Source organism: Heterocephalus glaber, unplaced genomic scaffold, assembly GCF_053883595.1.
Source record: "Heterocephalus glaber isolate CG9 unplaced genomic scaffold, H.glaber_assembly_v1.0 deba00001442, whole genome shotgun sequence".
Classification (NCBI taxonomy): Eukaryota; Metazoa; Chordata; class Mammalia; order Rodentia; family Bathyergidae; genus Heterocephalus; species Heterocephalus glaber.
This window is the reverse complement of record NW_028258296.1, coordinates 48,510,341-48,524,533: the sequence shown is the minus strand read 5'-3', so window position 1 is coordinate 48,524,533 and position 14,193 is coordinate 48,510,341. Positions and strand designations below refer to the sequence as shown.

Below are 14,193 nucleotides of genomic sequence, written 5' to 3'. Positions count from 1 at the left end.
GAGTGAACAAGGAGCCAGGGTGGCTGAAGGACTCTGAAGAGAGAGCGGAGAGAGCTTTGTAAGGAATTGCTGCCACCATGAGTGGGGACATGGATAAAGGCAAGTCTGGGAGTTGCACTGTGTGCAGAGGCCAGCTGGATGTGGCCCGAAGTATTCAGGCTTGAACCTAACCAGTCCTCAGTATAGATTTTCCTAAGAGAGATGCAGCAATTAGAACCTAATCAGTCACTAAATTATAGTCACATTTCAGTCCTACTTTCCTGAGATAGTTAAAACACGAGTGGAGGGGTTTTTTTCCCGATGCCTTTCATTATCATAGAACATGCCACCTGTAATGTGTGCAAAGAGGAAATGAGGGCTGGAGGGAGAGAAGCCAAACTAGAAAGGCTGGATGGTCATCTCACTTCTCCTCTTTCTTCTTGTCCTTCTCATTCACTGCCAGGATCATCATGAGTTTTCTGGAGAGAGTAACGAAATCTAAGAAGAGATCAATGTAGTGCCAGATATAATCCTTATCTCCATGTTCAGCTTTTGCAATAATGAGTTGATTATCAAAAAAGACAAAGCCACACATGACCACCAGTCCCATATACAGGTTTGCCTGGAAAAGCCAAACAGATCCAAAGAAAAGGTTCCTGAGGGAAGATAAGACCATCAGACTCATGGCTGATGTCAAGATACCTCCCAGAAAGAGGTAGCTCTGGTGCCTGGCATAGAGTACACTCAGGGTGAAGCCGGTAAAGATCATTGCTGTGCCCATGAAAGCGGTGGGAAGGATGCTAGGATTGACAGCAATCCCCAACTCCAGAGCAGGGCCCAGGCCAACTCCTGTAAGGAAAGTAAATCCAGCAAGAAGTCCCAATCTTTTCTGCTCAGACTCACGGCTATGAAGTGTTGCCATCAGCCAAATCATCAACCCAGGGAGGCCGAGGCAGACAGGAGACCAGCCTGAATGAAATGAGTGACACACAGACATAGGCTCCTGCAGCTGCCAGAAACACACACAAGGCAAAACTGGTACAGACCTTCTTCAGGTGCTGCTGTGTTGAGGGGTTATATGAGAACATTTTAGAAGTGCGTCAAAATTGATCTTCCGATCGAATATGTTCATGGTCCCAGAGTCTCTGGAGAGCCTCTGCTCTTCCCAGCCCACCTCTGAGGAGCCTCCCAGCTCTTGTAATCCCAGCTGTGCTCTGACTCTTCCAGGGTTGACTTCAGACTCTTTCCACCTGAGTGTAGTCTCGAGCATTCCCAAATTCTTGAATCTCACATTACAGATAACTTCTTCGGTTATTTCCATGGAAAATCGCATCCACTGAAAGTTGTTTTCATTAGTTTCTGTCTGAGGCAACCTTAATCTAAGTACTTGGAGGGTTGCTAACTTCCACTAAGCTCACTGAATACACTCTTTTCTGACATATAGACCTAAGTAGACACCCTGTCAACCCAACTCTCCGCTCATCCTCTTTCCACTATCCATATGACCTCACTAAATATCTGTTAATTACCTAATTGTCTATTTTATCCATCCAGTCAAATAGCACAAGACTATAAGCTGTTCTTGCTATGATGGTTAATCAAAATCATTTGAGGAGCATAGATTCCTAGACCCTAGACCCCTAGGCCCTAGACCTCAAACCTGCCAAATAAATTTCCTTGATAAATTGTAGTTATCCACCGGGCTCTGAATATACCATCTGGAATTTTTTTTAAAAATCCTTCCTTGGTGATACTGACAGGTTCTCCTGATTTTTGTTGTTTTTTATTTTTATCAGTACATTATACATGTTTGCAGTATGTTATGATTATATTCATTGTAGGGAGTTGGTACATGTATAAAACACATCTTAATCCTTTTTATGTCCCCTCCCTTCCCTTCCATATTCTCCTGGTTCGAGCACTGCCACAGTATGGTTATTCTTTAAAAACATTTCCACATCCCATTGTGAAAAAAGACAAGTAGATGAGCCATGCATGCTTATTCCATGTCCCAAACTCACCACTGAGGGAAGCCAGGGCTTCACCCAATGGTGGTGCCTTCATGTGGAAGCATGAAGACAAAGGGAAGGAAAATCTCCCTTCACCCCACCTCTGCCTCAACAGGAGGGAGGGAGAGAGATCTGCTAAGAGGGCACAACCATAGTCCACACAGATAAGCATGGCTTGACTGGTGAGGTGGCCAGGATGGGAGGAATGAATGGATCTGAGATATATTCAAAAGACGCAAGTTCCCAGATTCCCTAATTCAATAGATACAGAGGGTGGGAGAGAAGAGAGCAAGAGCAACATCCAGGTTTCTGAAATGAATGCTGGGTATGGTGGGTGTCACTTACCAACAGCCAGAACACTGGGAAAGATGGTTTGGGGAAAGTGTGGAAATGAAGAGTTGCATTCTGGATGTGTGATGTCTGAATGCCTCTGAGACATCTAGGTAGAGATGTCAATTAGGGGGTTGGATCTGCCGAGTGGGAACTCAGAAGAGAAACTGGAGCTGGAGATGTAACATGTGAGTCAGTGAGCATAAAGACGTTATTTAAAACCATGGAAAGAGCAAGAACCACCTAGGAAGGGAATATAAAATCCTGCCCTCTCAGGCTCTCCTCCATGCTACCCTCTGCCACACTAGTCTTTCCAAACTGCAAAGCTGATCGTGGTTGGTCAGCTGAAAATTATGCAAAGGCACTCAAAAACAGTTTTTTCTTTCTTCTTCTTTAAAGCCAATTCTACTAAAATTTTGTTTAAACTGCAAAAGGAAAGCAGTGTTAACACATTGTACATTGACCTAGTTTCACAGAAGAAATTATATAGCACTGATTAAAAGCCAGTACAATATTTAGAAAGTTAAGGAGAAACAGAGAACGCAAAGAAAAAATAATGAAGGCAAGCGAATAATTAAGTTATTGCAAATGTGTTGCTTTTAACATTACTTTCTCAGAATGACCAAGATAATTCATATATGCAGCCAAACATTTTAATTGCTTAAAAGGTCTCTCATTAGCTGCATGACCTTGTAAGCTGCTTTGACCTTGCTATGTCTTCTTTTGCATTTCCTATAAGGTAGGGATAATGAGGTTGGCACTAGTTTCCTGGAAAGGTTGCTGAGAGGGCCAGATGAGCTAATGGAAATACAAACACTTGAAAAGTTTGCAGAAGAGGGAGGAGTTATAAGCTCCTTAAATTCAGGGACTTCGACATATTATGCTGATGTCCTCTCTGCCCAGCAGAGTGCCTCAGTTCATTATAGGATTATTATTAGAAAGAGAAAAAATGCTTCAAGGGCTCCCTATTGCCTTCAGAATAAATCTCAGTTGGGTTCCCCTGAGAGCAGAGTCTCAGATTAAGACTTGAATGAATAGAATTTATGAGGTTATACAGGAAGCAAGGGTAAGGGAAGAGGAAGAGAAAGAAAAAGTGAAGAAACCAATGTGTGGTCCTGTAGGGACACCAGTACCTAAGGCAAGGGCGATCAATCTGTGAGATTACTGAGCCACTTCGAGCATTGTCCACCTGAAAGACAGGAGGCTAGAACATTCATTCATCAGCTCTAGCCCCTCCACGCAGAAAGATGTCCTGGGATAGTCAATCATTCTTCCCCCACAAGTGGAGCACTTCCTGCCACCTCAGAGATGCCCAGAAGCAGAAGATGGAGGAGGCTGGAGGTGGAACCTGTCAGGAGTGACCACCTTGCATGCTCAGCACCGTCCACCACTGTGGCAGCCGAAGCCAGAGGGAGCTAAGAAGTTGTAATATGGGTCAGCGCTAACCCATACAAGACTCAAACCATTCCACCAGACATTTTTCTCTGCTATTGTTTGAATATGTTCCCCAGAGTTTATGTGTTGGAAATGTAATTCCCAGAGCAAGAAGATTGGGAGGTGGGACCTTTAAGAGGTGATTAAACTCAGAAAAGTTCATGAAGAATTGACGCCATTACCACAAAAGTGGGCTCCCAATAAAAGGATCAACTCAGCATTCAGCGCTCTCTCTCTCTCTCTCTCTCTCTCTCTCTCTCTCTCTCTCTCTCTCTCTCTCATATTCTCTGGTCATATAATGCCTTGCACTATGTTATGACACAGTGCAAAGGCCTTCACTCAATATTGGAATTCCCAGCCTCCAGAACTGTGACCCGAATAAACTTCTATTGTTTATAAATTACCCAGTCTGTCGTATTCTCTTACCACAGCGCAAAGTCATAGCCCTCCTAAGGAAATTTTCCTGCCATCACACTCTTGCTGATGAGGCTGCTCTCTGTGGCCTTTCTTTGGACCTTATATTTCTGCCCACCTCCTTGAGCCACAACCGCGTGGATGAAGGGTAGGCACCTGTCCCCAGGGCAACCAAACTTGAAGCTAGCTGGTAACGCATAACTAGATAAGACTAATTAATCAGATTTTCTCTCTGGGGGATTTGAACTGGGAAAAACCAAGAGAACAAGTTAAATAGAAGTAGGGATCGAAACTGATGGGATGAAAAGTAAACATGCAACTATGATAGGTCAAGTTTACCAGGGACAGGTGGATCAGAAAATGTCATCATAAAAAAGATTATTCTTGAGCTGAGTCTTTAAGGGTGACCATGTGTTAACCAGACAGATAAAATGAATCACAGTACGAGCAGGCCAAGATGATGAGATATTGAAAGGCAAGGTAGAGAAAGGAAAGAGGCCATGAGAACAAGCCAGCTGGTGTTGAGTGAAGTGGAGATGCCTAAAGAGAGACTGAATTTTCTTACAGGAAAGCCCACAACTACCCTGAAGGTGTTGTTTCTGCTATTTCTGAGGCTTCCCTGGGTCTGTTTCTTCTGACCACACCACACTCTTTCATAAAAATAGGCTAAGGGGGTCCAGACCCAGAATTATGTCACTCCCCACATATGGCTCCTTCTTTCATGCCAGCCCTACCTCAGCTTCCCAGGCAATGTTGTTCATCTTTTAAAATTCAATTTAGACATCAGAGCCTTTCTTGGCTCTACCATACCCTTATAACCCTGAGTCACATGCCTGTCTTCTGTCCTGTTAGATTCCCACACCTACCTCTGTTGTAGCATTCTTTGAGTTCTAATTATTGATATTCTTGTCTGCTACCATTACACTGAGAACTCCCTAAAGAACAAACAACTGTCTGTCCATTTAATAAGTATACATATTGAATCCTAATTATGTGCCAGTCATTGTTCTAGACACTGGGGATATAAAAACAAATAAGGCAAATAGTGTTCTTGATGTCATGGAGCTTACACTTTAAACGTTTGTTGGATGGATGGATGTATGGGTCTTTGAGTGAGTGTGTGGATGGACAGATGAATGGACATTCAGACAGATAGATCAGATAGATGGACAAACAGACAGACCGTTAGACGGATGGATGGATGGATGGATGGATGGGTCTTTGAGTGAGTGGGTGGATGGACAGATGAATGGACATTCAGACAGATAGATCAGATAGATGGACAAACAGACAGACCAGTAGACAGATGGATGGATGGATGGATGGATGGATGGGTGGATAGATGGATGGTTGGAAGGGTCGGTGGACAAATGGATAAATGAATAAGTAGATGAAACTTTGAGTGTGAAAGTCCACTGCAAGGGAACAAAAGAATTCCTTTCTCAATTAAAATTGTAGTCACTTCTTAGTCCCAGGCCAGATACAATTTCATCCCTGTAATAGTTATCTATTACTATGTAACATATTTCCCTATGATCGAGCAACTTAGTGACAATTATTACTTCACAGTTTCTGTGTGTCATGAGTTTATACAAGTCACTACAGGAATAACATTTCTGCTCTAGTCTCTGAAGTCTCAGGTTGAAAACTTGAAAGCTGGGAACGGAAATCCTCTGAAGACCTGTCTGCTGATACAATATCTGCCTCAAAGGTAATTCCCTTACATGGTTGTGGCAAGCTAGTTACTACTTCTCTGGATCTCTCCACCTGACTGCCTGAGGGTCCTAACTAATGGTAGTTAGCTTCCCTCTGAGCAAATAATCCAAGAGAAAGCAAGGCAGCAGTGGCAATGTCTTTTAGACCTAGTCATTAGAAACAAATTATTCAGTCTGACCCATGTAAGGAGTACTGTCAAAGTTAAATTGTGGACATATTTTAAAATACCCACAATCCCCCTTTTAGGCCCAAAGATTGACTTATTTTTTTCTCCAGTTGCCACCATATTCTGTCAGACTACTCCCTCATAATCATCTCTCAACCTATTAGGACAGTTTATCCAGTCTCACCCTACCAGCCTTCTCTAAATGAGTATAGCTCTTGGCATTTTAGGGTTTAACTGTTAATCTCTACAGAGAAGAAAAGCAAAGGGAGGTTTAAAATGACAAAGATGAAGAAATTATAAGACACAAACAAACTGATAAAGAACCAGAGAGGTTATTACCCTCTGGAATTCCCTGAGCCCACCATGTCTCTCAGACTCTTCTTCAGATGGCCCCACAGCGAGTCTGTTCTCACCCTCAGACTCACCTGCCCCTCCTATTTGTTGGATGGCACGATAATCTTCTCAGGCTTTAGCCCAAGGATATCTACTTGACATCTCTCTACATATGATGAAATTTGGGGCCCATTCCAGAGTCTTCTTTCAACTCTTCTCACTCACTACAGGCTCCTTTAGCTCTGAGCTTCTCTGCTTTTAACACCCACAGCTGCCCACACTGGCACTTCTGGATTGTGCCCTGATCCCTGGACATGAGCAAAGGAAGACCTGGCTCCAAACACAGCTACAGATTCTTCCCTATGCTTTGGGTGTCCCATATAGACATGAGGGCCCCAGCACTGTCATCTCTTCCTTAGAGGTGCTAACTAGTCTCTCCCCAAACTACCCACCATACCTCAGTCAGAGTGACCTAAGGACATATCTGGTCTTGCTGCTCCCATTCTTGAGGTTCTTCAATGGTTCCCCTTTGCCTCAGCACAAAGTACACACTCCTAGGCAAAGTCCACAAAGCCATTCATGAAAATTCTTTGATTTGCCTCCTGGACATTAGCTTTAAACCCGAAAGAACTAAATTCACAAGTTCTATCTCACCCATGGGCCTTTACCCAAGCCATTAGCTCTAGCTGGAAAGTTCCCCTCCTCCAAACCCTGTCCCAGGCCTGCCTTAATCTTGTTGACTTTCAGTTGTTGGCTTGGATGTCTTGCTTTCCAGGTATCATGGCGACTTCACCCCACCCCAACTTAACTCCCAGGGCATGCTCTCACTTTCATCCTGCTTCATCATCCATCTACACTGTTAAAACCTTGAAGGTCTAAGTCAGGCCTGTGTCCTTACCACCTGCTGTAAGACCAGGGGCCTTACCAAACGTTCTGAGGAGCTGACTACAGTGAAGAACACCAAGAACACCCGGGAAGGAACATACCAGACAAGTTGGCAAGCAAAACAGACCTTTATTAGTCTGGCCAGACGGCACTCCCAAAGCAAAGTAGCTTAGAGAGGCAACTGGCTCAGAGCCCAAGGCTGTTTTTATAGGGGGTTGCAGGGGAAATTAGCAAGAGAAAAAAATGTTGATGGTCAAAAGATGTTTGAAGATTGTCTTATAGATAGCTGTGTCCAGAACATGGTTTTGGACACACAAGGAGTCGGGTAATTCACTTAGGAACTCTATGTTTGTTACAGATTTTATCTAGTGTCCCAGAACTAACAAGCACATTTTAACCATTAACTCACAATCAGTCACTATGTTGGGGCTGGGGGAGCCTTATGATTACAGAGTTATGCGGTCCCACACTGCCACCATGCCTGGCTTACAGTATTGCTCAGCGAACATTTGCTGATTAGTGAACAAATGAGCATGTAACTGGGGATGCTTTGAAACTGTCCTTTGCCCTCTCCCTTCCTTTGTCCTTTAGACCCTTCCCTAATCCTTGTTGCTGAAGAGAAGCCCTTCCTTAGGTTTTCCTTTCCTTAGATTTTTAGTTAACCAGCCAGCCACAAGAGGTAAAAGTCCTCTATGATGTTCTAGCCAGGGAAGAGGAGAGGAGACCCACCCCTTCCTGTTCTCTGAGCCTCCTTTTCCCTCCCCATAAAAGCCCTTTGCACTCCTGAAGCCCCATGGCGGGACTTTGAGAGAGCTATCCTCACTATCTCCTTCAGGGCTAGGTCTGAATAAATCCGATGCCTTCCACATCTTCCAACTCTCATCACATCTCCTGAATTTTGATCCCTTGGCCATCCAGACGTTTGATTTTGGTAACACACCGAGGCCCTTCACCATTGTCCTTCAGTCCTCCAGGCGGCTTCCAGGCGTCTGTTCTCCAGAAGGCCTACCTTGGACCTGTTCCTTTACTGTCACAAGCAGTTGCTTAAAGAGCACTGACTTACAAGGGGCACTAAGATGAGCTCAGCTCTTCTGTGGCTTTTGCAGTTTGGAGCAGTCTCAGAGATGAGTCTTACTTGCTGTCTGTGTGGGTAATCAAAGCTGTGGTGAGGGGCACCAGACGACCTTGAGTGTGAACTCTCCCCTTTCCTAAAAAGGCTTGGCTGGTCTGCACCAGACCGTATGGTGGACTTAAGAGGGACTTAGAGGCTGGGCCTACAGATGTCCAAAGGGAAATTAAAAGCAGGATAAAGCTTGGCATCTCTGCCTTTGTTTGATATCTGCTTCCTTTGCTTTAAAACTTTGGAGCAGATCCCTGCTCAGCTCTGCACATGGGAATGGGGGTGTCTGTCTAAAAACTAGTAGCACATGGGTTATTAACTCTAAATTTACCTAACTAAGCTTATCCTCTTCAAGAGTGAGGACATCAGGAGAAGAGTATTTTCAGGATTTGTAGGAACATTCAAATGCCAGCTTTTACAAAAATCTTATTCTAGACCCCTAATAAAGCACCTAGAAGTCTCTAGTCACTGCCCTAGACCCATAGTCACCTCGGAGTCCAGGAAAAGCAGAGCCTACCAGAACTCCCCATGATGAGATGGCCCCCTCTAAGCAGGAACAATTACCCCATGCTAGAAACTGAGGCAGCTCCCCCACACCTTCACAGGAATAATCATCTCATGGGGCCCAAATTGCTCCCTCAAGAACCAATCCTAAGATAACCACACCACGGCTTGGCCAGGATCACCTATTCATTGTGCCAGCTATGCAAAAACCTCAGGTGTGAAAACCCCCAACTTTTGCCTCTCTTCTCTATAAAAACCTCAAAGACAGATCTTGAACCTCTTTATCTATCCTCCCAGTGCAGCCATGCTGCTTATAAAGCTCTTCTGCCTTTCACCACTGTTTGAATGGTGCTTTGGGATAGGCAGCCAACCTCGTCTGTTGGGATCCCCAGAGAGAGCTCTTTTGTCCTAAACTTTAGTAACAACATCTCTGATGGTAGTCAAAGCAGGTCTTTAAAAAGTGATACCATTCAGGGGCTGGGGATTTAGCTCAGTGGTTTCACTGCCTGCTGTGCAAGTGTAAGGACCCGAGTTCGATCCCCGGTACCAAAAAAAAAAAAAAAAAGTGATACCTTTCAAAGCTAAAAAGACTGAGAACTCTGAAGGTTATGACTAATTTCCATTTCCTTGCACCAGTACATACAAGGTTTGAGAGCCTGAATTCTAGAGTCATGCTGCTTGAGTTGAGGCCTGGTTCTACCACTCCTTAGTGGAATGACCTTGGGCAAGTGGAATGACCTTAGGAACTTTTCATAAGTCTTCATCTACAAAACAGAGATAGATAGTAACTGTGCCTTCTTAGTATTGTTGTGAGGGATAAATGAGAAGATCAGTGTAAAAGATATTAGAACACAGTAGATCCTCAAATAAATGATAGCTGCTACTATTTGCACCTAAGGAGAAGCAAAACCTCAAGTGAAATGTTCCCTGCTCTAACTCTCCTCTCACTTCTTCCCTTTCTTGGTCCTCTCTTGAAGCCTTTTCCCTTTTGGGATGGGGCAAGATCCATCCTTGTTTTGCTCCTGCTGGCCCCTCAGGTGAATGCTGGTGTGTTCTTCCTCTACCCCGGACTCTGCCAGTCGGCTGAGACCCACATGTGTGTGTTGGAAAGGAATGATGACAGACAGCGGGTGTTTCAACCTCATTTCAGCTTCTCTCCCCACAAATGCTACAGTCTGTTTCTCCTGCAGTGACCTGAAAGGAAACATCCTTCACTACTGCAGTAATTAATTTTCTTCCAAAGAAGGCAATCTTGGATATGTAAAGAGTGCATATTCTTCCCATTAACAGTTTTGACCCTGCTCTTTGAACAATAATGATTCTGGTCTTGTTATGCTAAAGGACCTCTGCCTTTTCCTGGCTAGGTTTCTTGTTTGTTTGTTTTTTTAAAATAAAGCATCTCCCTGTTAACCTAAAAAGTCTTCAGCCTGAATCTGACGCCTAATGGCACCATCCCCTTGGCGTACTTCTTCTGACCCTCAAATAGTTGTTTTTCTTGTTGCTCATCCCACCATCCACTTCCATCTTCCCACTTCGAAGCTTCACCCTTTGTGAGAACTCCCACTCGGTAGCAGTTTCCAGCCTGGAGGCCACTGCTCAGTCCCGGCCCTTGCAGAAATGACTAACACATCCTAAAGCCAAAGATGAATCCCTCACGTTGCCAGTTGTCACCAATTATCTCAGAGACCCTATGACCTCCTCCAGTGCCCACTTCTTCTTACCCCGTCTTCCTGAAACTCTTGGACTTTTGTCCCTGTCCACCCACCTGGGATACACTATTGCCCACATTCCTAGCACTAGGTCATCCCTGGATATATGTCCCTTTTATACCACGTGGCATTAATAAAACAGTGATGAGGTAACATTCAATCCCTCATTCTGGCTATAACTCCAAATCTTCCCACAGCTGAGCAACACGGTACACCCCCACATCCCACTGAGAACCTTCGTAATCTATTGTATTGCAGTCCTACAGTCTCTCCAAATTCCTCAAACATGCGATAACAATAAACACAATTCCTTCCAGGAGAAGAGAAGGAGCACCCCCACACCCCAGTTCCCCAAGAAACTGGTAAGAGTTAATTCCACATAAATCCCAAGCAGCCAATAACCGAGCACCCACAATGGGCTCTCCAGCTCACCCAACCCCACCCTCCGCCCCAATTTTCTAAATTTGCTCAGCAACCACAACCATTAAATCCAGAAACTAATTTGTAAGGAAAACAATGAGAAGAGTAATAGTCTCTCTGTAGGAGTCCAATGGAAGGTCCCACTAGGACTGGTATGCTGTAAAGAACAGAGAAAAGCACCTGGAGAGAAATGCCTATTAACATTCAAACAGCCCAGTGGAATAGAAGCTGACCCACTGCAAAAAGGAAATCTGCCCGGCACCCAGGGGCCAGCGCTCAGGTTCCATTATTTATCCTGCAAACAAAGTCACTAATAGCAGGCAATCTCAGGCCCTGCTCCCTGTAACTCAGGGAAAGCTAGCAGAGCGTCCCCAGGCTACATGCCTGGGTTACTTTGCAGCAGTGCTATTTGGAAAAAGAAAAAAGGAAAATCAAGATGAGAAGTGGGAGAGGGATAAAGAGCCAGAGGCTGGAGAGGCAGCAGGGGCAGCCTGGTGGTCCTTGCACAGTCCCTGCAGAGAGAGACAACCTTGCCAGGAGGGAAACACTGATTATATCTTCTGTTCTTCAAGGATGGGGCTGGCGACTTGGGGATGGGTACAGATTCACCTTGAGTCATCCAGTGAGTCATAGACAGGAGGCAGAAATAGATCTTATGACCCACTGTTCTTTGCCACAGACATCTTGTTGCATCTGTAACCAGGACTCTCGAGTGGGGATGGATTCCAGTGTTCCTTTGGAGCCAGATTGATTCATTTGATGAGATATCTGTCTGCTTCCATTCCAAAGGCAAATGAGTTAAAAGTCAAGGACCAGGATCTTCAAACAAATTTTTCTAGCCAAGGCTACCTCTCACTCCAATCGAGTACACCTGTTTCCTGTCCTTGGTAAACATTTGTTTTCCATTTCTCCTTTGCCTCTCTTGACTTCTGGCTTTCATACACCAGGTCTACATAGACTACTGCAACTCCCTGAGAGCTCATTTCAGAACCCTTCCTTGGTTACATGGACCCAATGTTTCTCTTTTCTCTTACTTGTACTCTTTCAGGGCTGATGGGAAAGTGTGGATTGCCTACCCAACATCCTAGGTTACTTCAGTTCCAGTGTCATCAGAAGTCAGAATTTGTTCTGATTTCACCCTCTTCCTGTGCTCAAGAAAGATGTGCCTTCCCCAGCCCATTCAAGTTTTTAGACTACTCATGTGAGCGTAGTAGTGTTTTTGAATATCGATTTTATTACTATTTAGGTATGTCTCTCCAACAGGTGTCTTACCATCCAGTCACTCATGGTTTCAAGAGGATGGGACATGTCACACCACACTGTGCCACATGGGGAAGCACTAGGAGTAAGGGAGAGAGAGGAAGCAAGACAAAAGCAGACACAGCTTTTCTCCAGGATGGAGCAGGAGAAGCAAGGTAAGCAGGCTTGGGATTGGCTACTGTAATCATTTCAGTGGACTCGAGAACCTAGAGTTTGTATCTAGTTGCCTGGTATACAGCCCTGGGGTGATTAGGCCCAAAATGTGAGAACCAGTGAAGGAGGCAGGTGGGGATATGAGCTCTGGGTTGGTTGTTTGGTCTGGGAGAGGCACACTCCTGGCAAGTACTGTAGTTTACTATCTCTAGGAATTGATCAGCCCTGGGAGGAAATGTTTCTCAAGGGTCACCAAGGCTCCAAGTGTTAAAGTACCAGAAATACAGAATATAGAAAGGCAGGATTAATGCAAGGATCCTTGGAGCTCCTGCAGCTGTCTTGTGACCATAGGGAACAACCAATTCCTGAGAAGCCACCCCAGGCCCCTGAATTGGTTAAACCATTGAGTGAGACAATGCTGATGCTTCTGATCTCATTATATGAGATAAGAAATCCCTTCATGCCTTAGCCACCTTTGTTCTATTACCATTTTACTTGCAGCTGAAAATATCCTAACTCATATGATATCTAAGCCTCCAGTTTATGCCAAAGGTAAAAATTCTTGAGAGGCTGAGGCAGGAGAATTGTCAGTTTGAGCCTAGACTGGGTAACTTCAAGACTTAGAGAGAGAGATCCTGTCTCAAAATAAAAAGGCCTGGGGTTGTAGCTCAGTGCAAAGACCCTGGGTACAATCCCTATTACTGCCAAAATAAAAAACAAAAAATAAAAAATAAAAATTCTAACTCCAACTATGTTAGAATTACACACAATGGAGTACTATTCTGCCACAGAGAAAGATAAACTTGAATCATCTGTAGGAAAATGGATGTACCTTGAGATCGTAATGTTAAGTGAAATAAATCAGACACACAAGCTTAAATATCACATGGTTTCTCTTATACGAGAAATCCAAATTGAAAATATAGAGAAAAATAAAAGATAGATAATAGAAAAAGAGAGATAGATAGATGTTTCTCAAAAGGGAAGAGGATCAAGAGATGAGGAGATAGGGAATGAAAAAAGGAATTGAGATGAGCGATGTACACGTACCAACTTACCACAAGGAATGCAAACATTATGTACTATACACATGTACTAACAAAATAATATTTTTAAAAAAGAACTGCTTTTAAAAGAATAAATAGCTTGAAATAACTTCATTCCCAGGATGCAGGAACTACAGATGAAGTCATAATAACCCACTGCATTTGTTCAGAGTTTTAAATTTCTTGGTTTCTCTCAGTAGCTGCATAACTTCTCCAGAGTCAAGTAGGAAGTGAAAAATGAATGTTCTGGATCCAGTTGAAGGAGGGAGGCACCTTTTGCTGATCTTCTTTTCCTCCTGACTCCTGGATCTTCATGCCCACATTTTCTCTGGAAGACGTAGGTGGACTGAAGGGACATGGCTGGAGGGTAGATATGACTTGGAAGGGGTGAAAGTAATGAAATGCAATCCCTCCTAGACTGCTGAACCAAATTAGTATAATGAGAAAACATCTTAGAAAGGAGAAGACGAGGTTTCTAATGGTTGGAGTATAGCTCAGTGGCAGAGCATTTGCCTAGCACACACGGAGTCCTGGGTTCAATCCAAAACCAGAGGGGAGAAAAAATAAAAGACAAGGTTTCCACTCTTGGCTTGGCTTCTGTTCAATATGTGCCGTCTGCCAAATCAAATCACATTTCGAGGCTTCAGTTTTCTCAACCATAAAATGAAAGAATTGAACTAAATTATTCCCGGTCACTTCAAACATTAAAATTCCA

General features: G+C 44.0%; 1 pseudogene; it reads right to left on the bottom strand.

Moving 5' to 3' along the window:
- Positions 1 to 377: 377 nt before the first annotated feature.
- On the bottom strand, positions 378 to 1,117 carry LOC101716640 (bax inhibitor 1 pseudogene; annotated as a pseudogene).
- Positions 1,118 to 14,193: the final 13,076 nt, after the last annotated feature.